Below are 27,560 nucleotides of genomic sequence, written 5' to 3'. Positions count from 1 at the left end.
GAGCAAGGGTGGAGCATCCCATCCTTAGAAAATATGATAGAGAGGCAGTCATGTGGCACAGTAGGTAGAGCAGTTTTGGAGTCAGGAAGACTTGAGTTCAAATCTAACCTCAGACAGCTATGTGACCCTGGGCAAGGCACTTAATCACAAAAGAAGGAAGAGGAGAAAAAGAAGAAAATATGATATGAATGACAAACTAGCAAAGAGAACTAAGAAGGAGTTGTCAGATAGGTAGGAGGAAAACCAGGAGAGTGTAATGTTGCGGAGACCCAGAGAAGAGAGAGTGCCCAGGTTTAGTGAGTTATCAAGAATGTCAAATGCCAAAATGATAGGTCTAAAAAGATGAGAAGTAAGGAAAGATTATCAGATTTGCCAATTAAAGATCACTAGTAACTTTGGAGTGGTAAGTTTCAATTGAGTGATGAAGTCAGAAATAGGATTTCAAAAAATGGAGAGGTAAGTGAGAAGACTAGAGGCAGATAATATAGACAGTATTTTCTAGGAGTTTGGCTGAGAAAGTGAGGACATATTTAGCAAGATAGCTTCAGGTGATGGTAGGGTTTACTGAGAGTTTTTAAAGATAGGATAGACCAATGTATTTGAAGCAACAGGGAACGGGTGAGTAGATAAGCAGAGATGGAAGATTAGAGAGCTGGGGAAGGGTATCATAGAATGAGAATCTTCCAGAGAAGACAGGATGGGATAGGATCAAGGATACCTCTTAGAAAGCAGAAATGTGAGGTCCACGTGAGATTGCAGTGAAACAGAAGATTAGGTAGAGATGACTTTAAGGGGTTTTGAGATACAGAAAAGGGGTCAAGAGGAAACCCACTGCAAACATCCTTCCCATCTTAGAAAGGAAATGTGGTAAGAGCCTTGGCTGAGAGAAAGGGGTGTATGTGTAGAGTGGGAGATATAAAAATAAGAGATGGCTTGGAATAGCCTCTGTGAATAGAAATCAACCAGAGAAGAGTTATTGAGAGATAAAACTAATTATACTTTCCCTAGCTCTGTTCAGGAGGATTTGAGTAGGAGTATCAGAGACAGATGGTGGGAGTAATCGAGGACTAGATTTGGCAAGGGATGAGTGTTGGTAGGACAGTGGAGGAAGGAATTTGAGAATAGAGGATAATGTGACATAATTTGGTCAAGGCATTCTTCATCCACTTGGAGTTTACTTAATGTCATTATTGCTGTTATTGCTAATAATAATATTATTATTCTAGCTAATAACAATACCACCAGTAAACACCAAAGAAAGCAGCATGGTATAAAAAATAGAGTTGGCCTCAAAGTTGAGAAACCTTGAGTTCAAGTCTTACCTCTGACACATATTGGCTATGTGACTCATTCATGGTAAGTCACTCAACTTCTTGGTATCCTGGGACAATTCCAGAACATTCCATAGTTACAGATTGGTTACTAATCTTTATCAATGGAAGTTTTCACACTATGAGTTCCTATACCTATGAATAACTAGCATTTCCATGGTGCTTAAAAGTTTGCAGAGTACTTTATGCCATTATGATTCCTTTCCTTCTTTTTTTATTTCTGGATAGGACCTGCCAATGTCACTGACCTATCTTCCCTCTTCCATTCCTATTGCCTAAAGGGAGTGATAAAGGTTTATCTTTGGGACAATCTCTATTCTCATATCATTGAGTTTTAAGCATTTTTATTATTGTTCTCAATGAGGTGGAAAACAGTGGAAGACATTGTTGAATGAGTAGTCAACAGTGATCGTGGATCATAGTTCCTTTATCAATATGATTCCCTGCCTCACACACTTAGCTGTGTGATTTTGGACAGATCACTTAACTTCTCTGTTTCTCATTTTCTCCTTCTATAAAATGAGGGAGTTAAACTCAATGGCCTCTGAAGTTCCCTCTAGCTTTAAATCTATAACCTTATGATAGGATGTGCAGCTAGAATTAAGGGGATATGGAATTACAGGATCAGAGGTTTGGGGCTTTCAGGGACCTTAGAAACTAGCTAGTCTACCTTCTTCATCATACAAGGGAGAAACTAAGACCCATAGAGGGGAAAATGAACTGTCCAAAGTCACAAACATTAAAAATAACAGAATCTGAATTTCTTGCCTTTGTCCTTTGACTCCAAATACCAACATTCTTTCCAGGGACATTCACAACTATGGCACAATGCAAGATATCCTTCCATCCATCTATTTCATAGCCATTCTACTTTCTAAAGTCAGTTCATAGAAGCAGAAAACTCTTTTCCTTTTCTCTTCTGTCTTCTTTTCTTTAAAAGGTGCAACTTTCTGGGGCCAGAGCCAAGACAGTGGAGTAAAAGGATAGACCTGTAAAATGTCTCACCCATAGCCCATAAAATACCTGTAAAAATGACTCTAAACAAATTCTAGAGCAGCAGAAGCCACAAAGAGTGAAAGAGATTTCCAGCCCAAGACAGCGTAGAAAGCCAACAGGAAAGGTCTATTGCACAGGGCAGGAAGCAGAGTGCAGCTCAGACTTGGCAGTGTTGTGGCAGGGATAGGACCAGAGCAGGCCTCAGGGGGCAGAATCCCTAGCAGCAGCAGCAGTTCTCAGATTGTTCAACCCACAAATGTCAAAGACAGCTTCAAAGGTCAGTGAGAAAGCACTTTCACCTGGGTGAGAAGGGAACGTGGTCTGGCCCACAGCCACTGCAGGATAACACAAGATCTAGCAGCTTCTATATTAAGGGATAGAAGGGCTTGGAAATGATATTTCAGAAGTCAAAGGAATTAGGATTAAAACCAAGAATCACCTAACCAGCAAAACAGCATAATACTTCAGAGAAAAAAGGGTCATTCAATGAAATAGAGGACTTTTAAGCATTCTTGATGAAAAGACCAGAGCTGAATAGATAATCTGACTTTCAAACACGAGTCAAGAGAAGCATGCAAAGGCAAACAGGAAAGAGAAATCCTAAGGGACTTACTAAAGTTGAACTGTTTGCATTCCTACATGGAAAGATCATATTTGTAACTCTTCAAACTTTTCTCAGTATTTGGGTAGTTGGAGGGATTACACACACACACACATACACACACACACACACACACACACATACACAGAACAGAGTGAGTTGAATAGGAAAGGATGATATCTGAAAAAATAAAATTAAAGGGTGAGAGAGGATTATATTGGGAGGAGAAGGGCAGAAATGGAAAGGGCAAACTATCTCTCATAAAAGAGACGAGGAAAAGCTTTTTCAATGGAGGGGAAAAGGAGGGAGGTGAGACAGAAAAAGTGAAGCTTACTCTCAAAACACTTGGTTTAAGGAGGGAATAACATGCACACTCAATATGGTGTGAAAATCTATCTTACACTACAGGAAAGTGGGAGAGAAGGGGATAGGTGAGGTGGGGGGGATGAAAGGGGAGGAAAAATGGGAGGAAGGAGTAATTAGAGGTAAATACTTTTTGGAAGGGACAAGGTCAAAAGAGAGAATAGAATAAATGGGGGGCAGGATAAGATGGAGGGAAATATAGTTAGTCCTACACAACATGACTGTTATGGAAGTCTTTTGAAAAACTACATTTATAGCCTATATTTAATTGCTTGCTTTCTCAGTGGGGATGGGTGGGGAGGGAGGAAGGGAGAGAAGTTGGAACTCAAAGTTTTAGGAACGAATGTAGAGAATTATTTTTGCATGCAACTGGGAAATAAGAAATATGGACAGTGGGATATAGAAATTTATCTTGCCCTATGAGAAAAGAGAGAAGATGGGGATAAGGGTAGGGAGGGGTGTGATGGAAGGGAGGGCAGATTGGGGGAAGGGTAATCAGAATACATGGTGTTTTGGGGTAGAGGGAGGGGAAAGATGGGGAGAAAATTTGGAACTCAAAATTTTGTGGATATGAATGTTGAAAACTAAAAATAAATAAATAAACATTAAAAAAATGAAAGGAGCAACTTTCCCCAATAAAATGCCTAGGCTTCTGATTTCCTGCTAGCTAATAATGGGTAATAGCCAGTCATTTCCATCTCCTCCCGTTTTGCTCCCCTGTAAGCAAAATCTAGGTGCTCACTCAGGCTTTGTGCCTGACAAGGCATAAGCTGAGTTAGTTCCAACCTTCAAAAACAACTGCCTTCAAAAGAGCAGCACCATGCTGACATGTTTCTGAGCAGGCATCTGTCAATCTCACACCTCCAACAGTAACCTCACTCCTCTGTTGAGTGGCTCTCTGGGACTTTGTGATGTAAAATTCACACTCAACTTATCTTGAGTGTTTGCTATGAGAAAAGTATGTGTGCATGTGTGTGCACATGCAAGAGTTGGGGTGCAGGTGGTGAAGAGGAAAATTCACAATTAGTAGAAGGAACTTGCCAGCTAAATCAAGAAAACCATTGCTGTATAATTAAAATGACCAAGCATGACCTGAAGGAGAATTTACCCTTCTCATCCTTGCTATGAGTGTGAGCAATCACTTATCACATTCAATTTGCTGGATTGGTTGGTTAGTTTTGCTCAGCTGTTTTTTATTTATTTTTTTCTTTCTTCTTTTTTTAGTGGGGAGAGGGTGGTAGTTATGATGGATGATTCTCTGACTGGGGTAGGTATAAAATGGAAAATTTACATGATGGAAAAATAAAATACATAAATAATTTTTTGTTTGTTTTTTTTAAAAAAATTTTCACATCAATAATTTTAGAAAATGAAAGTGATCTCTTCACCTCAGGAAAGTTATTTGAGTTGGGTGGGATCTTACAGGCTATCTATTCATTTAGGCAGAATGGGAGAGAAGAGGGAGAGATGGACATAAAGCCAGAGGACATGGGTTCAAATCCCACTTCTGCAATTTACTGTCTGTGTTACATTGAGGGAGTCATTTAATCTCTACGAGCTTCAGTTTTCATATCTGTAAAATGCAAAGCTTCAGACTCTAAGGATCCTTCCAGCTCTACTATCTCTTGTGATAGTCTAATACATACCTGAACAGAAATTCCCATGACCTCATCTGAATAAGGAGACTAATGTTCAGCCTCTGTTTGAAAATTTCTGGTGATAAAGAACTCAGTACTGCTAAGCCAGTCTGTTCATTGGATAACTCTTACTTATTAGGACGTTTTGTCCTCCTATCAATCTAAAACTTACCTCTCTATAGCTTATAGGATCATAATTTAGAGTTGCAAAAGACCTTAGAAGTAATTTAGTCCAAATCCTTCATTTTACAGATGAGGAAACTGAGGCTAAGGGAAGTTACCTGCCCAAGATCACACATATTATAAATGGCAAAGCTGGGATTTGAACATAGACTAATTGACTCTACATCCAGAGCTCTTTTCAGTACCACACACTATAATAGGTCTTAAGGGTTGTTGGCTTGAGTTGGTGCCAAAGGGAAATGAGTTGAGGACAGCTTCTGCTGTTGCAAACAAAACTGACCAGAAATGACAGCTCAGCCCTGAGAACCCTTCCTCTGCCCTTTTCTAGAAAAGAACCCAAAATTCAAGCAACGGAGAGATTCCTATGCACCTCATTAGCACAAGTTGTTGGATCTTAGAAAGTCTATCAAATTATTTGATAAGGATCTGTTCATTACCCTTATCCAGCTGAAAGAAAAATATTTATAATTGAAACACAGTCCCACTCTATGATGGGTGCTGGAAGAAAACTCAACTTTTTCTTTTCTAATTAGTAAAGCAAAGGATTAAAAATAATGAGCAGACAGCCCAGATAGAGATGAGGGAGAATCTGGAAGATTCTCTAATAGAGGAATAAATACCCTTTTACTTTGGGCCTTTTTGATCTGGCCTGTCTATGTAGATTATTGCTCCACTAACAAGGTTCACAAACCCATGGTTTAAGAAGACCATCACCACCACCACTCCTGCCATCGTCACTATCATCGTCGCCATCACCCTCCCAAAGATGCTTTCCTTGAACCTACAGAAAATGATCTTCTGTCTAAATACTTTTCTTGAATTATAAAAAGTAATTATTTTACCCACCTGTGCAAGAGTCCGCAGAATGTTAGATTTAAAGTAATTACAACAGAATAGCAACTCCTTCCAGAATTGTTTTTAAATGAGCTTCACTGGAAAAGTTGGGAACCAGATGAATAACTGTAACAACAAGTATGCCTTTATGAAATGATTCAGTATTTGTGAAGCACTTTTCCCTAAAATAACTATTATCCTGTGAAAAAGGAAATGTAGGCATTATCATTCCCACTTCACAGATGAGCACATTGTGTTACTGAGGGATTAAATAACTCGATATACTGCTCAAAAAAGCCAATAGATGACTAGAACAAAAAATATTAACTTGTTATAAGATCCTGTGTAAATGAACAAATGAATTTATCAAACACATATTCTGTGCCAAGCACTGTGCTGAGCACTGGGGATAAAATTAATAAATCAAAATAGTCCCTAGTCTCAAGGCACATACACTCTAGTTGAGGCAAATAAGATACATAGGAGTGGTCAGTTGCTTGGAGGTTGGGAGGACATAAAAATCTTAAGGATGCAATAATAGGGCAGATGGGAGTGCTTAGGCATCTTAACTTCAGTGAGCAGGTATCCAATCAGATAACAAGCATATATTGTGTGGCAGGTACACAATAAGAAAGGCAAAAGATGGTCCTTGCCCTCAAGGAGTTAATATTCTATAGAGTTTACAGTTATCTCATCGCTGGTCCAGACTGGCAGAACCATCCAGAGCCTACACTTTACTACATGGTCTTAAGGAATATAAGGTCACTTCCATGCTCTGAAAATGCTCCAGTTGCAGAATTTTTAACTCCAAATACTTGAAAAATAAGTTAATAAAACTGAAATCCAAGGGTATAGCCTATCAATTCTTCTCCCAAGAAAGGAGTCTTGACCTTTGACTTAACTACAACGTCTGCCTTGCATTTAGTAGATGCTCAATAACAATTACTGACTATTGATTGATGGAGGAGTGTTCTGGAGGATCTCACAGAGATATGCAAATGGCCTTCTGACTGGTTTTCTCACTGATGTAGGATCTCCCTCCAGAAGTACTGATTGTGGCCCATCAACACCCTCTTATATTGTGTGGCTTTGGTCCACATTCTCTCATAAATCTAGCCTCCTTAGTATTCCTTATATGCTACAGCATATTGCTTTTCAAAGAAGATTCAAGTTGTGATAAAGCCTGGTATCTAGTAAATAGTGCTAGAGAAGTGTAGACAGGGCTTAGCAGGTATCATGAATGAGCAGAAATGGGAATTCCAGGTTCACTCATCAACTTGCCATCACTGGATTAATGAACCTGCCCAAAATACATCAATATCTTCTCACCTACACCCCTCAAATGGAACCATGCTGGAAAACACATCCATTAGCAACATCTGGACCCTTCTAGAATCATTTCCAGCTGGAAAATCCATTGAATAATGAAATTGTACTACATAAGGATCATTCTATCCAAATAATGCACATTCATACAATCATAAATTTGGAGCTCTAAGGAAGTCAGAGGTAACCCGGTCCAGTGCCCATATTTTACAAATGAGGAAATACGTGTCATAAACAGAGATATCATAAGATTATAGGACCATAGTCCTCAGAGGTCATTTAATCCAATTCTGCTTCATTTTACAGATGTGAAACCTGGGACTTAGGAGGTTAAATAACTTGCCCAAAGTCACAAAGGTAATAACAGAACTGAACTTTAAACCCAGGACCTCTAATACCAATTTAGTGCTTGATCTACAAACATCCATTATGCCCTAAGCATTTGGGATCCCATTAATAAGGTGGCATGAAAGGGTAAAGAGTATTCCAGAAATTATTCCAAAGGTACACAAGAACAAAGATCATCAAGAAATACTAAGATAGATAAGATCATTCTATTTCCTTCAATCAGCCTAGAACTACATACCACAAATGCTAGAAGGGTCCCAAAAGGAAAGTTAGGGTGAGTTTAGGTTAATAGGAAGCCACCAGCATATCCTTAACTGGAGAAGATGCAGGAAGAACAGAAGCCCTCAGAAGCACCCTGAATGAGGACATATAATCACAGATCTCTGACAAGAGACATAGAAACTTGCCAACTCTCTCATCTAAGATACACCCAAAGAAGTGAAAGTCATTGACAGGAACTGATGAGATCAACTACTGGAACAAACAGCACCTGGTCACTCTCATCTAAGAGTCCAGAATTACTTAAACTCTGGCCCTGAACAAGGCTCTATAACTGAACCTAGAATATAAGTGAGTAGAGTAAGACATCAAATAATATTAGGAAATAGTATGGGACAATAGACATCCAGAAGGAAAATCAGGAGAAAAGAATAATTTTGAAATTACAGTAAGAGATTCATAGAGAAAAATGTCTTTGTACAGCATACTTAGAGGAAATGAAGTGATTTATTCTCTTTCTATTGTTTTCCTCCAGAATCCTTGTTTTAATTTTTTTTTTATCTCAGAGGCATAAGATAAAAAAGTAAACATTCTGGAGGAAAACAATGCAAAGAAAATAAATAGCTTAGAAGTGAACACAGAAAGCTTGTTCAAGTAGCAGACTCCCTGAAAATTAGAATCAACCCACAATAGAACATGGTGACTTGATGAGACAACAAGAAATAATAGAGCAATATCAAAAAAGGAAGATGGGGAAAAAGAAAGAGAAAAGAAGGAAAGTATAGGATATAGGGAAATAGATAATTTGTAAAGGAACAAGTTCATACTCATCCACAAAACAAAAGAAATAGCAAAATGAAATTAGAACTCAGAATCCAGCAACATATGTTTACAACAAACAAAGCTGAAACACAAATATTCACACAGAGTTAAAATGGGAAGTATACAGTAGAGTTTATTTATGCTTCATATGAACTCAAAAAAGCAAGTATGGGGGGCAGAGACAAGATGGTGGAGTAGAAAGACACATATACTCCATCACTTCCCCCACAGCCCACAAAATACCTGTAAAAATGACTCTCAACAAAGAGATTTCCAGCCAAAGGTAACCTGAAAGGCTGACAGGAAAGGTCTATCCCATGAGCACTGAGCAGAGTTGGACCCAGCCCTGGCCATGCAGCACAGGGAGGAACAGGACATGAACAGGCCTCTGGGGCAGAATTCCCAGCAGGGAGGATCCCAGATCCCTCAACCCACAAGCGACAAAGAAAGCTTCAAAGGTCAGGGTGAGAGGGCTTTCCCAGCTGGGCAAGAGGGGAGTGGGGTCCCCCCAACACTGGCCCCAGGCAGTGGCAGAGGCAGCCATGACAGTGGCAGCAGTGGGCAGCAGGCAGCTGCCTGGTGGCCGCAGAAGCAGCCTGGGTCAATTGTCCAGACAGCTCAGCTTAAAGCCCCTGGGGGAATTGAGCAGCTGATCTGAATCTCAGCCTTGAGCATGGTACTAGAGGGAGGAGGAGCACTAGGACCCTCCTCTTGACAAAGGATTCAGAAATCAAGTAACTGGCTGGGAAAATGCCCAAAAAGGGGGGGGGAAATAAGACCATAGAAGGTTACTTTCTTGGTGAACAGGTATCTCCTTCCATCCTTTCAGATGAGGAAGAACAATACATATTGTCAGAGGAAGTCAAGGCTTTTGCCTCTAGCACCTTCAAAAATGAATATTTAATGGGCACAGGCCATAGAAGAGCTTGAAAAGTGAGTCAGTAACTTGCCAAAGGAGAACCAAAAAAATGCTGAAGAAAATAACACCTTTAAAAATAGGCTAACTCAATTGTAAAAAAGCCAATGAGAAGAAGGAGGCTTTAAAAAGCAGAATTAACCAAATGGAAAAGGAGGTTCAAAAGTTCGCTGAACAAAATAGTTCTTTAAAAATGAAAGTGGAGTTCAGGGAAGCTAATGACTATACAATAAACCAAGAAGTTACAAAACAAAACCAAAAGATTGAAAAAATAGAAGATAATGTGAAACATTTCATTGCAAAAACAACTGACCTGGAAAAGAGATCAAGGAGAGACAATTTAAAAATTATGGGACTACCTGAAGGCCATGATCAAAAAAAGAGCTTAGACATTATCTTTCATGAAATTATCAAGGAAAACTGCCCTGATATTCTAGAACCAGAGGGAAAAATAAATTTTGAAAGAATCCACCATTCTCCTCCTGAAAGAGACCTGAAAAGAGAAACTCCTAAGAATACTATGGTCAAATTTCAGAGTTCCCAGGTCAAGGAGAAAATATTACAAGCAGCTAGAAAGAAACAATTCAAGAACTGTGGAAATACATTTAGAATAACACAGGATCTGGCGGCTTCTACATTAAGGGACTGAAGGGCTTGGAATAGGATATTCCAGAAGTCAAAGGAACTGGAATTAAAACCAAGAATCACCTACACAGAAAAACTGAGTGTAATACTTCAGGGGGGAAAATGGTCATTCAAATTGGACTTGGAAGTCCAATAGAGGGCTTTCAAACATTCATGATGAAGAGACCAGAACTGAATAGAAAATTTGACTTTCAAACACAAGAATCAAGAGAAGCATGAAAAGGTAAACAGGAAAGAGAAATCATAAAGGACTTTCTAAAGCTGAACTGTTTACATTCCTACATGGAAAGATAATATTTATAACTCTTCAGACTTTTCTCAGTATTTGGGTAGGTGAAGGGATTATACACACACGCACACACACACACACACACACACACACACACACACACAGTACAGGTTGAGTTGAATCAGAAGAGATGATATGCATAAAAAATGAAATAAAATTAAGGAGTGAGGGAGGAAAATATTGGGAAGAGAAAGGGAGAAATGGAATGGGGCAGACTACCACTCATAAAAGAGATAAGAAAAATCTTTTTCAATGGAGGAAAAAAGGGAGGAGGTGAGAGGGGAAAAGTGAAACTTACTCTCTTCACTTATGGCTTAAGGAGGGAATAACATGCTCACTAAATTTGGTATGAACATCTATCTTACACTACAGGAAAGTAAGGGAGAAGGGGACAAGAGGGGTGAGGGGGATGATAGAAGGAAGAGCAAATGGGAGAAGGGAGTATCTAGAAGTAAACACTTCTGGGAAGGGACAAGGTCAAATGAGAAAATAGAAAAAAGGAGGAGGACAGGATAGGATGGAGGGCAATATTGTTAGTTTTATACAACAGGACTATTATGGAAGTCTTTTGCAAAATGACACATATATAGCCTGTATTGAATTGTTTGCCTTCTCAGTGGGGATGGATAGGGAGGAAGGGAAGGAGAGAAGTTGGAATTCAAAGTATTAGACATGAATGTTGAGAATTGCTATTGCATGTAACTGGGAAATAAGAAATACAGGTAATGAGGTACAGAAATTTATCTTGTCCTACAAGAAAAGAGAGAAGATGGGGATAAGGAAAGGGTGGGGTGTGATGAAAGGGTGGGCACATTGAGGGAAGGAGTAATCAGAATGCAAGATGTTATGGGGTGGGGTGAGGGGTCAGATGGGGAGAAAAATTGGAACTCAAAATTTTGTGGAAATGAATGTCAAAATCTAAAAATAAATGAATAAAACTATTTTTAAAAAGCAGGTATAGTAATTATGATCTCAGATAAGGCAACAGCAAAAATAGACTTGACTAAAAGATAAATACGGAAACTACATTATGATTAAAGTCACCATAGATAATTAATTATCACCATCATCAACACCTATAATAATAAGCATTTATTGAGAGATTACTTTATGCCAAGCGCTATGCTAAGCACTAGGGATACAAGGAAACATAAAAATATGTTCTCTTCCTTCAAGGAATTCACATTCTAATGGAGGAGATAACTTGCAAATAACTAAGTATAATCAAATTATAGACAATGAAATGAAAGGTAACCTTAGAGGGAAGGTACTATTGGTGATGGGAGTGGATAGGGGAAAGATGAACTTGGGGGAAAAAAAAACTCTTGCAGAAGGTGAATTTTGAATTGAGTCTTAAATGAAGCCAAGGAATCCAGGAAGTAAAGGTGAGAAGGGAGAGTATTTCAGGCATGATGAATGACCAGAGTAAAGGAAGGTGGAAAGCAGAGTGTCATGTTCAAAGAATAGCAAGAAGGACAATGTATCAGGATCATAAAGAATAATGATAGAAGGTTTGGTTTTAAAAATCAGAGAATTTTCATTGTTGGTGGAGCTGTGAGCTCATCCATCCATTCTGGAGAGTGGTTTGGAACTATGACCAAAGGGCTACAAAAATGTGCATACCCTTTGACCCAGCAATATTGCTACTAGGACTGTTTCCCCAAAAGATCATAAAAATGGGAAAGGGTCCCACATGTACAAAAATATTTATAGTAGCACTCTTTGTGGTGGCCAAAAACTGGAAATCAAGGGAATGCCCATCAATTGGGGAAGAGTTGAATAAGTTGTAGTATATGAATGTAATGGAATACTATTGTGCTAAAAGAAATGATGAACACGAAGGCTTCAGAGAGGCCTGGAAGGACTTATATGATCTGATTCTGAGCAAAAGGAGCAGAACCAGGAGAACTTTGTGCACAGTGACAACCACAGTGTGCGAGAGTTTTTTCTGGCAGACTTGGAACTTCGTAATAACACAAGAACTAAAAAATAATAATAATTCCCAATGGTTTTCTAAGGCAAAATGCCTTCCACACTCAGAGAAAGAACTATGGAATTCATTTGAAGAATGTAGCAGATCATGTTTGTGTGTGTGTGTGTGTGTGTGTGTGTGTGTGTGTGCATTATGTTTTGATTTGTTATATGATTTCTTCCATTTATTTTAGTTCATCTACACAGCATGACTATAGTGAAAATGCATTCAATAGGAAAGTATATGTAGATCCTATATAGAGTTCTATAGCATCTTGGGGAGGGAGTGGGGTGGTGGGGTAGGTGTGGAAGTAAAAATCTAAGTTTTTTGGTAGTGATTTTAGAACATTAAAAAAAATAAATTTTAAAAAAAGAAAAAAAAGTCAGAGAATTTTATATTTGATCATGAGGTCAATAGGGTACCACTAAAGTTTATTGAATAAGGGGGCGGAGGAGGGGCATAACAATGTAATTTAGGAAGAATATTTTGGCAGACTATGAAATAATATCAATAATATATTGCTGAATTGCAAAGCTTCTAAGTACTTATAGAAAAATAGGAAAAAATATATTTGGGGACATCGATGTACCCTTCACAGACCTAGAAAAATCTTACAGAAAGATCAATAATAAAGAAGTTTTAATGACTAAAACTGAACTTTGGAAAAGTTAAATATACCACTTTTCTGATAATTATTGAATGGCAATAGAAAAGGATATAAATATGCATGTATGTTATGTATTATGTGTTATATATTATTATATTTTTCGTTATTATGTTATACATATGTTACATACAACTTCCTTAGAAAAATTAATATTTGCTAAGGTATAAAACATCATAAACAAATATAGAAAAGAACTATTAAACATAGCCATTATTATACATAGAGCAATAAAATTATAATCAATAAAGGGCCTTTAAAAAGAAGCTTAAAAGAAAACCAAACTTAAATGGAGATGAAATAATTAACCCTAAAGAATGTGTGTGTCAAAGAATAAATCACATAAACAAAAGATAATTTCATCAACAGAAACAACAACAATGAGACAACATACCAAAAATTTTTGTATTCAACCTAAGGATACTTAGGGAAAATTTTCTACCACTAAAGGCTTTAATGAAGAAAAAAGAAGAACAGATTCAGGTAACGGGGCATGAAAAAAGAATACTAGAAAATCAACCCAAGAAAATAATCTAAACAAAAAAAATTCTGGAAAAAAGAGAAATGAAACTGAAAGACAAAATAATTTATCAAAAAATTGAAAAACCAATAACAGTAAATGAGGAATAGTTTGTTTTAAATCTAATAAAAGAGATAAACTGTTAGCTAATCTGATTTCATAAAAGAGAAAAACTAATCTATAAATATTAAATTGGCATACCAATTGATATAACAAAATGGGAAAAATCACTAGAAATGAGAAGAAAATTAAAGAAATTTTTAAAAAATGTTTAATTATATGCCCCCAAATTGATAACAAAACAAATGCATGATGATTCACAAAAAATTCCCAGATTGAGAACAAGAACTAGAGAATTTAAGAGGGGGAAAAAACCTAATCTTAGAAAAAGAAATTAAATAAGTCATCAATGAAGTTCCAAAGCCCAGGACCAGGTGGATTTATAAATAAATTCTATCAGGTATTCAAAGAGAAATTGATTATAATACTATACTAACATTTCAAAACCAGGAATAAATAGGATCCTATTAAATTTCTTCTGATACAAACAGAACAAGTTAAATCAGAGAGAGACAGATCCCCAAAAGAAAACTATAGGCAATATGCATAATGAATATGGATACACAGATATTAAATAAAAATTAACAAAAAAGATATAGCAACATAATGGGAAAATGTGCACTATTTCTGTTTTGGATTCTGGCAAGAATTCAGGTTTGGCTCAATATTAGGACAACTGCATGCACAATGGATCACACAAAAGAGAAAAAAATCACATGATTTTAAATATACTAATATGTTCATATCTATTGACATACTAGATATAAAAATAATTTTGAGAAAATATAACACCCATTTCAGTTAAACCAAAAAAAGGAATAAATTAAACTTTATATAATAAATATCATCTATCTAAAACTAAAAGTTGGTATTCTATGTAATGGAGAAATATAAGAAGTCCTTCCAAAAAGACTGAAGATAAAGTAAGAATCTCCATTATCAGAGATCAGATTAAATAGATTGGATAAAGCAATAATAAGTACTTACTATGTTCAAGGCACTGTGCCAAGCACTGGGAACACAAATGCAAGCAAAAAGACTTATTGTCCTCAAGTATCTCATATTTCAATGAGAGAAGACAACTCATAAAAGGGAGCTAAAAAATGGGAGAAGGGGAAATGTATTCAAGTAAAGTCAAGGTGGAAAAGTAGTCCAGAGAGTCAGGGTTTGAAGTGAATATGACTTGCATGGGTACTTCCACAAATGAAACTTCCAAGGAGAAATTCACCAATTGGAGGAGGGGCACAGAGGTAGTAGTGTCTCCAGTATAAGAAAGTCACTGGAAAAGAGGTGGGAAAGTAGTTTGGTGAATCAAGAATGACCACCACAAGTGTTTGATATATTAATAAAAGTTCTTGTTTTAGCAAAAAGATAAGAAAAAGAAACTGAGGCAACAAGCATAAGCAAAGAAAAAATGGTTGCCTTTTGCAGATATAATTTCCTACTTAGAGATCTCTATAGATTGAACTAAAATTAATTGAAATAACTTCACAAAAGTAGCAGGATATTAAATAAGGCATCACAAATCATCAAGCTTACTGCTTATTTTGATTATTACTAACAAAATGCAGTAGGGGGTGGGGCAGAGACAAGTTGGCAGAGTCAAAGCAAGGACTTCCCTGAGTTCTCCCCCCCATGCCTTCCAAATACCTGTAGAAAATGACTCTAAACAAATTCTAGAGCTACAAAACCCACAAAATGGCAGAGTGAAACAAATTCCCAGCCCAAGCCAATCTGGAAAGTCAAAAGGAAGGGTCTGTCATACCAGGCAGAGAGCAGAGTGCAGTTCAGCATGGGCCACACCAGCACAGATTCAGGACTCAGAGGACTGAATTATTGGCAACTGTGGCAGTTTTCAGACTTCTCAACTCATAAAAACCAAAAAGATCAGTGGGAAAACTCTATGGGACCTGTGTGAAGGAGGAGCATGCAGTCTGATCAAGTCTGGCCCCAGATTCAGGGTAGTGGGGATGGTGAGGGTGGTGGTGGCAGCAGCAGCAGCAGCAGGAACAGTAGTTACAGAGGCTGCTTCTGGAGCTCTGGGCCCACAGACTGTGGGGGATTGAGTGGCTGATACAAAACCCCTGAATCCTGGGACAGTACATCCACACCCATCCCTACCCCCACTGGAAACAGAGTGCCACCTTGAAAAGCAGAAAGTCAAGAATTTGTCTGGGAAGATGAGCAAACATCATAAAAGAACTGAGACTATAGAATCTTACTTTGATGACAAAGGAGATCAAAACATACAACCAGAAGAAGACAACAAAGCCAAAGCTCCTACACAAAAGCTTCCAAGAAAAATATGAATGGTCAGAGGCCATGGAAAAGCTCTAAAAGGATTTTGAAAATCAAGTAAGAGAAGCAGAGGAAAGATTGGGAAGAGAAATAAGAGTGATGCAAGAAAATCATGAAGATCAAGTCAACAACTTGCTAAAGAAGACCCAAAAATACTGAAGAAAATAACACTTTAAAAATTAGACGAACCCAAATGGCAAAAAAACCTCCAAAAAGTCAATGAGGAGAAGAATGCCTTAAAAAACAGAACTGGCCAAATGGAAAAGGAGGTCCAAAAGCTCCCTGAAGAAAGTAATTCCTTCAAAATTAGAATGGAGCAAACAGAAACTAATGACTTTATGAGAAATCAGGAAATTATAAACGAACCAAAGAAATGAAAAAAAAATAGAAGACAACGTGAAATATCTCATTGGAAAAACCACTGACCTGGAAAATAGATCTAGGAGAGATAATTTTAAAATTATTGGATTACCTGACAACTTTCAAGAAATTATCAAGGAAAACTTCCTTGATATTCTAGAACCAGAGGGTAAAATAGAAATTGAAAGGATCCACTGATTGCCTGTGGAAAGAGATCCTAAAAGGAAAACTCCTAAGATTATTGTAGCCAAATTACAGAGTTCCCAGGTCAAGGAGAAAACATTGCCAGCAGCTAGAAAGAAACAAATCAAGTATTGTGGAAATACAATCAGGATAACACAAGGTCTAGCAGCTTTTACATTAAGTGAGGAACTAGGATTAAGACCAAGAATGACCTTCCCAGCAAAACTGAGTATAATCCTTCAGGGGGAAAAATGGATATTCAATGATGAAATAGAGAACTTTCAAGCATTCTTGATGAGAAGATTAGAGTTCAATAGACAATCTGAATTTCAAATACAAGACTCAAGAGATGAAATGGTAAACAGAAAAGAGAAATCGTAAAAGAACTATTAAAGTTGAACTATTTACATTCCTACATGGAAAGATGATATTTGTAACTCATGAGACCTTTCTCAGTATTAGGGTAGTTGGAGGAGAGAGAGAGAGAGAGAGAGAGAGAGAGAGAGAGAGAGAGAGAGAGAGAGAGAGAGAGAGAGAGAGAGAGAGAGAGAGAGAGAGAGATGGCACAGGGTGAATTGAATATGAAGGGATGATATCTAACAAAATTAAGGGGTGAGAAAGGAATATATTGGAAGGAGAATAGGAGAGATAGAATGGGGTAAAGTATCTCACATAAAAGAGACAAGAGAAAGGTTTTACAATGGAGAGGAAGAGGGAGGAGATGAGTGAACCTCACTCTCATCAGATATAGCTTAAGGAGGGAATAACATATATACTCAGTTGGGTATCTTACTCTACAGTAAAGTAGGAGAAAGAGAATAAGAGGGGGAGATGATTGAAGTAAGGGTAGATTGGGGAAGAGGGTAGTCAGAAGCAAACACTTTTGAAAAGGAAAAAAAACAGAATAATTGGGGGAGGGATAGGATGGGCGAAATACCATTAATCTTTCACAACATGACTATTATGGAAAAGTTTTGCATAACTACATATGAAAAACCTCTATTGAATTGCTTGCCTTCTCAATGAGGATAGGCTGGGAGGAAAGAAAGGAGATAATATGAAACTCAAAGTTTTTAAAACAAATATTAAAAACTGTTTTTACATGCAACTGGGAAATAACATGTATAGGCAACAGGATATAGACATCTATCTTGCCCTTCAAGAAAATAAAGGGGAAGGGGATAAGGAGGAGGATGATAAGAGGGAGGGAAGACTGGTGGAAGGGGGAATCAGAATGCATGACATGTTGGGGTAGGGGGGAAAGGGAAAGATGTGGAGAAAATTTGGAACTCAAAATCTTGTGGAAATGAATGCTGAAAATTAAAAATAAATATATTTTTAAAAATGCATTAGGAAACAGTATAAGAGAAAATTCCATTCAAAATAGCTAGAGAATGTGTAAAATACTTGAGAGTCTAGCTACAAAGATAATATCCAAGAATTATGTGAATTCTACTACAAAAATCCTTAAAGAAATATGAAGCTAAATTAGAGAAATATCAATTACTCAGGATGCCAATATAATGAAATTGAAAATATCACCTAAATTTTATATATTCAGTGCTATGTCAATCAAAGTACTAAATAATTACTTTATAGAGTCAGAAAAAACATTGACAAATCCATTTGGAAGATAAAACAACAAGAGTCTTAAGGGAAATGATGAAAAATAGGGAATAAGCCCTATAACTACCAGATCCCAGACTATTCTAAAAACAGTAATCATCAAAACTATTTTGGAATTTGTTAAAAACTAGAAAAATTGATCAGTAGATGAGATTAAGAACACAAAATTCAGAAGCAAGCAAATATAGTGTTTTATAAATCCAAAGACTTTAACTACTAGAGCGCAGATTCATTCAATAAAAGCCATTGAGAGTACTGGAAAGTAGTCTGGAAGAAATTTCATTTAGACCAACATTGCATACCATGTACTACAAAAATCTCCAATTGTCTACATGACATAAAAGATCGTATCATAAACATTAAAGGAGAATGCTAGAAGATAGTTCCTGTAATTATGGATAATGTCGCATTACTTAACCAAACAAGCAATAGAGAAAACCAGAGAGGATAAATTTAATTACATAAAATTGAAAAGCATTTGCACGGCCAAAAATTAATATAGTTAAAATTAGAAGGGAAATACTAATAAAAAGAAGAGGGAAGGGACCCAGACTATGAAAAAATATACATAGAAATACCTTTGGTTGCATATAGCAAAGAATTGGAAACATAAAGCATCTCTGAATTTGGGAATGGCTAAACAAATATATCTTAATTTGAAATATCATGCCATAAGAAATGATGAAAAGGACAAATTCAAAGAAAGTTGGAGTGATTTGAATGAACTAAGAATGAAATGAGGAAAAACAAGAGAACACTTACAAAATCACTGCAGCAATGAAATGGGGAAAAAACTTTGAAAACCTTTATTCTCATCAATACAGAGACCAAGCATGATTGCAGAGGATTGAGGATGAAGAATGCCTCCAATCACTTGACGGAGAGGTAAGGAGCTCGAAGTGCAGAATTAAATATACATTTTAGACATGGATAATATGTGTGTCTGTTTTGCACTGCTATATTCACTTGCAAAATGGAGAAGATTTTGAGGTGAAGAAGAGGACTAGTGATGAGGGGAGAGAGAGGGAAAAGAAAGGAAGAAAACAAGGAAAGAAGAAAGTAAGGAAAGGGAAGGGAAAGAGGGAGAGAGGACAGAAAAATGGAAGGATTAAAACAAACAAAAGTTCAGAAGTAAACAAACAAGTAAGGATGCCTTTATATCTAATAACTAAAATCTGTGTGTATGTGTGTTTAAAGAACAAGAAACAAATTCGTCCAAACTAGTTTTTCATTTAGAAAATTCATGTTTATTGGTCTTTGTCATATTCAAAATAACATTTTAAAATTGATAAATAGTGATGTGTCCTCAAGGTCACATCCCTTGTGACTTGCAGAGGTAGGCCATAACTACCTGTCTGCCAGTCCTGTTGTCTCTGTTGCAACAGACAGCCCCAAGGTCAGAACCATGGACAGTACCCATGCCTTTTAAAAGCTTGCTTCCCCTAATGACAATGAAACCAGTATAGCTTCTGTCATCAACTCCTGCCTCTGAACACTATAAGCTTTTTCAAACCCACTAATTTGAAATGCTGCTAGGCAAGGGAAGAAAATACAATAGATTGAAAGTGGCATTTTACATTTGCAGAAACAAGAACCGATTGTGTTATAGTTCACACCTAATTAGGTTATGAATTTTGTCAGCAGACTCCACTTCTCAGCTGAAATGTGCTGAACAAGCCTGACTAGCTCCCCAAAATGTGTGGGGCAGATGTTTGACATCCTATTTTTAAAGAAATCTACCTTTTAAAAATTTAAATAATAAAGGGAGAATGAGTGGTGGAACAATACAATGGAAAGAGAATTGAATCCAAGCTACAGTGCTAGATTTTAAATCACAATTATATCACTTGATAACTGTGACCTTAAGCAAGTCACTTAGCTTTTCTCATCTGTAAAATGATGAGGCTAGACAAACTGGCATTTAAGTTCCCCTCTAGTTCTAAGTCTATGAACTTATGATTTTGAATAATTTTTATATTGTAGTATACTATAAAATGCTTGAATTTGCATTCAGAGGATGAGGATTTGAATACTAATTCTACTACTTACTCGCTGTGTGTGCTTAGGCAAACCACTTGGTTTGGGGAGGCCTTTGTTTTCTCTTGTATAACATGAAGGAGTTGGATTGAACAATCTTAAAGATACTTTCAAGCTTTGAATTCTACAATCTTAAAAATTCCACTTTCTAGATGAGAAGAGACTCTAACATATTAAGAGATTTGCCTGGGGGGGGGGAGGTGGCAGGCAGAGCCAAAATGGTGGAGTACCAGCATGGGCTTTCTAGAACACTCCTGCCAAGCCCAGCCAAATACCTGCAAAAATGGCTCTAAACAAATTCTGGAGCTGCAGAATGATGGAGTGAAGCAAATCTTCAACCCAAGACAGCCTGGAAGGTCTCTGGGAAGTATCTCTTATGCTATACTGGGAGCACAGTGCAGTCCAGTGTGAGCCATGCTGGCACAGAGGGAACCTAAACCTTCCTTGGGGAGACTGAATCTCTCACCCCTGTGGTGGTTTCTATACTTCATGACCCCAAAATGCTGAGGACAAATTGGAAGGTCAGTGGAAAAAGCCTGTGGGACCAGTGTAGGAGACTGGAGTGGTCTGACCTCAGCCCCAGAGCAGTTGAGGGGGAAGGGGGAAGAGGAACCTATGGCAGTCACAGCAGCAGCAGGGGAAGGTGCAGCCATTGTTTCTGGAGCTCTAGGCCCACAGATTGTAGGGGTATTGAGCAGCTGCCAGTGCACCCCCCACCCTCACTGGAAGCAGAAGACTGTCTTGACAAAGAGCTCAAAAGTCAAGTAAATGACTGGGGAAATGAGCAAACTCTGGAACATGAATCAGAATATAGAACCTTACTTTGGTGACAAGGAAGATCAAAACATGCAGACAGAAGAAAACAAAGTCAAAGCTCCTCTATCCAAAGCCTCTAAGAAAAATATGACTTGTTCTTAGGCCATGGAAGAGCTCAAAAAGGATTTTGAAAATCAAGTAAGAGAAGTAGAGCAAAAATTGAAAAGAGAAATGAGAGTGATGCAAGAAAATCATGAAAAACAAGTCAACTGCTTGCTAAAAGAGATCCAAAAAATACTGAAGAAAATAACATTTTAAAAAATAGACTAACCCAAATGACAAAAGAGATCCAAAAAGCCAATGAGGAGAAGAATGCTTTAAAAAGCAGATTTGGCCAGATGGAAAAGGAGGTCCAAAAGTTCACTGAAGAAAATAATTCGTTAAAGATTAGAATGGAACAGATGGAAGCTAATGACTTTGTGAAAAATCAAGAAATTATAAAACAAAAACAATGGAATGAAGAATAGCAGACAATGCAAAATATCACATTGGAAAATCAACTGACATGGAAAATAGATCCAGGAGAAACAATTTAAAAATTATGGGACTACCTGAAAGCTATGATCAAAAAAAAGAGCCTAGACATCATCTTTCATGAAAATATCAAGAAAAACTATCCTGATATTCTAGAACTAGAGGGCAAAATTAATATTGAAAGAATCTGCCAATTGTCTCCTAAAAGAGATCCCAAAAGGAAAACTCTTAGGAATATTGTAGCCAAATTTCAGAGTTCCCAGGTCAAGGAGAAAATATTGCAAGCAGTCAGAAAGAAACAATTCCAATACTGTGGAAATACAATCAGGAAAACACAAGATCTAGCAGCTTCTACATTAAGGGATTGAAGCGCTTGGAATATGATATTCCAGAAGTCAAAGATGTCAGAATTAAAAACAAGAATCACCTACCCAGCAAAACTGAGTATAATCCTTCACGGGGGGAAATGATCAAGCACTCTTGTTGAAAAGACCAGAGCTGAATAGAAAATTTGACTTTCAAACACAAGAATCAAGAGAAGCATGAAAAGATAAACAGGAAAGAGAAATCACAAGGCATTTACTGAACTTGAACTCTTTGTATTTCTACATGGAAAGATCATATTTGTAACTCAAGACTTTTCTCAGTATTTGGGTAGTTGGAGGGATTATATACATATAGACAGAGGGCACAAGGTGAGTTGAATAGGAAGGGATGATACCTAAAAAGATAAAATTAAGGGGTGAGAGAGGAATATATTGGGAGGAGAAAGGGATAAATAGAATGGGGCAAATTATCTCTCATAAAAGAGGCAAAAAAAAAGTTTTTTCAGTGGAGGGGAAAAGGGGAGAGGTGACGGAAAAATTAAAGCTTACTCTCATCACATTTGGCTTAAGGAGGGAATAACATGCACAGTCAATTTGGTATGAAAATCCATCTTATGCTACAGGAAAATAGGAGAGAAGGGGGTAAATGGAGTATGGGGGAGGGATGATAGAAGGGAGGGCAAAAGAGAGAAGTAAACACTTTTGGGGAGGGTCAAGGTCTAAAGAGAGAATAGAATAAATGGGGGACAGGATAGGATGGAGGAAAATGTAGTTAGTCTTTCACAACATGCATAACTGCACATGTATAACCTATATTGAATTGCTTGCCTTCTTAGTGGGGATGGGTGGGGAGGGAAGAGGGGAGAAAAGTTGGAACTCAAGGTTTTAAAAAAGAATGTCAAAAATAGTTTTTACATGCAACTAGGAAATAAGATATACAGGTAATGAAATCTATCTTGCCCTACAAGAAAATAGAGGAGATGGGGATAAGGGAAGGGAGGGATGTGATAGAAGGCAGAGCAGATTGGGGGAAGGGGTAATCAGAATGCATGGTGTCTTGGAGTGGAGGAGGGGAGAGATGGAGAGAAAAATTGGGACTCAAAATCTTGTGGGAATGAATGTTGAAAACTAAAAATAAATTAATTTTAAAAAAGAGATTTGCCCAAGGTTAACCAGTAAGTACATGTTTGAAGTAGAACTCAAACCCAAGCTGACACTGTAGATAGACAGATAAACAATTGGACAGGGTCCTCACTGAGAACACTACTTTTAATTAAAACATCATCTCTTTCCATGTAAATTGTAAGTTCTTCATCCACTCATTTTATCTTCCTTCCCCCATCCTGGCCAATGCCTCAAAAGTGCTTGTTCAGTCCTGGGCATAGAGTTGGTATTCAAAAATCCTTGGTAATTGATAAAGAGTCACACTATTTTTTGTGCTTTTTTCTTCAAACCAGTTTTCTCAATGGCTTACTTCCTAGGAACAGGCCCCACAATATTAGTGAGCCTTCCCTTTGGATATTCTCTGAAAGTTAGAGACATTAGTTCATGTAATTCCCTTCCTTGCCTCCTCTGTTCCCCCTACCAAGTTTTCCTTCATTATTATTTTTCATGCCTGGCAGCTACAAACAGACATATAACCCATCTATCTGTGTAATACCTCTTTCTGTTGAACAGTCTGCAATTCATGGATTTACTTCCTTCTTTGCTATCTAAAATAAATTCCAAGAGAAAGATGACATCTTAGGGGAAAATCAAAGATTTTCAGATTGTGAAAATTTCTGCTCAGACTGTACTTTTTGGAAAGTTTCCAAGAATTCATACAATATTCATTCAATGGGATGAGTGTTTCAGCAGGCTCATTGTTCCAGGAGGCTCAGCCTTGTGCCTGGAAATGTATTAGCAAACTACACCCTCAAATACATCATAGAAACTGTCCTACACCCACACAGAGGTTATTTGCTGTAACTACTCAGAATTCCTTGCATGAATAAAGGGCATTGGGTATAACTAGAATAGAGACATAGGGTAGATAGGGATAAACAGAAATCACTGAAACAGAAATAGAACAAAGGGGTTTTTAAAGGCGACATCATAAACAGCTTATATATACATTATATCTCCAACTTAGATTCTACACAGTTTTCAAAATAATTTTGCTAAAGTGTGTGTTTGACTATCATATTCCCTTGCTGACAAAATTCTATTGGCTCCCTATTACTTCATGAGGTAATGAGTTTTCTCTCACTAGACTTTCTTGGAGGATAAGGCTGAATAATATTTGTTAGGTTGAAGGTAAAGGGGCTTTCTTCAGATGTGCGTTGGGAGGCTGTGATCTAAATTATAGTAAGGGAGAAGGCAGAGAGAGGGGGAATGAGAGAGGTAAGGTAATATGGCATATCAAATTGAGAACTTGTCTTGAAGTAAGAAAAAAAGACCTGGGTTTGTGCCTTGATTCTGTTGGATGCTGGGCTGTCTGTGTGATGCTGGGCAGATTACTTTACCTCTCAATGTACCCAAGCAGCTCTCTAAGATCATGCTATCTCCACTGGCAAAGGTAGCTTTCCTCAGTAAGAGTGCCCTACTCATAAAGTCATAGGTCCATACCATATATTATGGGGAGGAGAATGGCCTGAAGATGAGGGAGTTTCCAATATTTCCTCAAGTCATATCACCTCGATGCTGGTTCTGATCCAGAATTTTTCACTTACCTCAGCAACAAAATGCAACTGAGTTGATGCTTGAGGACATACTTCAGGAAAAATTATTTCCACTGGAATTGTAAAATTTTGCTTACTAAATCCCAATTAGATGCACATGGTTCACTACCAGGAAAAAATAACCACTACTACCACCAACCACACCCAAAGAAAAGTTCCTGAGCTATGATACGTATTATGACTCTGGCTCCCTTAGACTTAGAAAACTGACTTTGGTGTCTCAGTAATTCAGAGACTTCTGTGCTAGGATTTTATTTTCTTCCTTCCTTCTTTCTTAAAAATATCTTAATAACACAATGGACAAAAAGGGATTAACAAATATTATTTCTAAAGCAAGTTGAGATTCAGGGTCTTAGCTCTGATTATCCTTGAATGCATATGATCTGTTTTTATGCCAAAACCAGAGGCAGAAATGCTATTGGTTGAAAACATGGGAGGAGTAGGTTTTTTTAATCACTATTACTGTGATTTTGTTACAAAAATAAATGATTAGATGAATGGGGATCTCAACAGCTTAGACTAACCCCGTTAAAAAAAAAGGTCATGTTATTTATGTGAAATTCTACCAGAAACTATATCCATTTTCTTACAATAGGAAAAGAAAGCTTCAGTCCTCTAGTACTATGAAGATAGCACCAATAGATATTTACAATAAGTGCTTGTTAAGCATTCAAAAGAAAGTGATCAATCTGATTATAAACATTCATTCTCCATTCTAATCAAACTGAACTCCTAGCTTTGTACTTTCCATCTCCCCCTTCTGTGCAATTACAAAGTTAGTGAATGATGCCTGGAATGCACTCACTCTTCATTTCTCCTCCAAAGCTAGAAGTCTGAAGGTAAAGTCAGAAAGAACTGAATTCAATTCTGTACTCAGATATTTCCCTAAGTATACAACCTCAGATAAATCACAACTTCTGTCTACCCTCAGTTTCCTCATCTACAAAATTACCTACAAAAAGTACCTTCTTTATAGGGTTGTTATGAGGATAAAATGAAATAATGTTTGTAAAGTGATTTGCAAAATTTAAATCACTATTTAAATGCTAGCTGCTATAATTATTATTATCATATTTGACAAGGGTTTTATAAAACTTAAAGTGCTATATTATTGCTTTTATTGGTATTATTTTTACTAGTATCATTATTTCAAAGCCCAGCTCTCCTCTTGCATACTCTCTTTTCTAGGTCTTCCTGACACTGCCCACCTTTGCTTCTCTTCTTCTGTCTTCTCTACCCTTCCTTTCTCTTCATTCTCATTCCCTTTTTCCCTATCTTCTTTTCTTTTCCCTCTTCTCCTCTCCTGTTTTCTTCCTCCCTCCCAATTTATTGTTATTTTTGTTTCTTTTTCTTCCATTTCTTACAAATGGAAGGGACTTCAATCTCTAACGATTTTAACAACAACATCCCCAGCAAGTGGTTATTCTGGCTACTCATTTAAGGATGCCTTAGTGAGGTATAACTCAGGATAGCAGAGAGCCAACAGGATTTGGGGGAGGGAGGAAGGAGCTGGAGAATGTCATAGTCAGATCTCTGCTTTAGCAAAAATTATATTGACTATTATAGACAGGTAAGTGGCACAGTGGATAGAACATTGGACTTGGAATCAAGAAGACTCATCTTTATGAGTTCAAATTCAGTCTCAGACCTAAGCTATGTGACCACTCTGGGCCAGTCACTTAACCCTGTTTGCCTCTCTTCCCTCATCTGTAAAATGAGTTGGAAAAAGAAATGGCAACCACTTCAGTATCTTTACCAAGAAAATCTCCAATAGGGTCATAAAAAGCCAGACATAACTGAAACAACTCAACGATAATAATGTTAACCATTGTGTAGAAGATGGATTAGAAAACTTTTGTGCATAGAAAGTAATACAACTCTCTCAAATCTTTTTCTTAAACTCCCAACTCTTTGTTGTATGCAACTGTTTCAATAACTTCCACTTATCTCCAATTACCCTATCTCTTTATTCTAGCTCTACCACCAATCTCTTACTTACTGCCCAGCAGTAAATCAAAAGTTGGCCAACAAGCATATATTGTGTTCATTATATATCAGGCATAATGCCAAGCCCTGAGAATTCAAAGAAATGCAAAAACAGTCCCTACCTTTAAGGAGCTCAAATTCTAAAGGGAGAAACAACATCCACCTGTGAACAAACAAGCTTTATACTGGATAAAATGGTGAAAATCAACAGAGGGAAAGTGCTAGAATTAAGGGGGATAAAGAAAGGCTTTCTACAGATATTGGAATTTTAACTGGCAATTGAAGGAAGATAGCGAATTCAGGAAGTAGACATAAGGAAAGAGAGTATTCTGAGCATGGGGGAATAGCCAGGGAAAATGCATGCAGTTGGGAGTTAAGGTGTCTTCTGTTCAAGGAACAGCAAGGAAGTATCATGGGATTGCCTGCTTCTTAGAGGGGAATAAGACTTCAGAAGTCAGGAAAAGTAGGAAGGTGCCAGATTATGTAGGTGCTTAATCAGCTTTCCTTGAATTGATTTGACTTCTTTAATTGAGTTTGTTCAGCTGGGGCAGTTATGAAAAGCAAGTCCTAGAGAAAACATATTCACACCCATACAGAGCACACACAACTTAAGAAAAAAGTTGAGATTTTGTTTCAATTAAAAGAATTCAGAGCCCCCAGGTCCCAAACATATCATAAATACAATTTCTCAATCCCATTCCTGTTTGACTTGAAGTATACCAACTGGGTTCAGTCTGGTATGCTATGAGGACCAGCTGCCAGGCTCCATGAAATGAGATGATGCCAGGAGAGATAAGAGTAGTATACTAGTTTGTGGTTGTCTAGTCATTTTCAGTTGTGTCTGACTGTGACCTCACCTGTGGTTTTCTTGGCAAAGATACTGGAACAGTTTGCCATTTTCTTCTCCAGCTCATTTTACAGATGAGAAAACTGAGGCAAGCAGAGTGAAGTGACTTGCCCAGGGTCACATAGCTGGTAAGTGTATGAGGCTGGATTTTGAACTCATGA

General features: G+C 37.4%; 1 protein-coding gene across 1 annotated transcript in view; it reads right to left on the bottom strand.

Annotated features, from left to right (window-relative positions):
* The window catches only part of KAZN (kazrin, periplakin interacting protein), a 1,379,110-nt gene that overhangs the window by 960,035 nt on the left and 391,515 nt on the right, over positions 1–27,560 (bottom strand). The window lies entirely within an intron of this gene.

Source organism: Notamacropus eugenii, chromosome 5 (genome assembly GCF_028372415.1).
Source record: "Notamacropus eugenii isolate mMacEug1 chromosome 5, mMacEug1.pri_v2, whole genome shotgun sequence".
NCBI lineage: Eukaryota > Metazoa > Chordata > Mammalia > Diprotodontia > Macropodidae > Notamacropus > Notamacropus eugenii.
The sequence above is the reverse complement of the archived record's forward strand: the minus strand, read 5'-3'. Positions and strand labels throughout refer to the sequence as shown.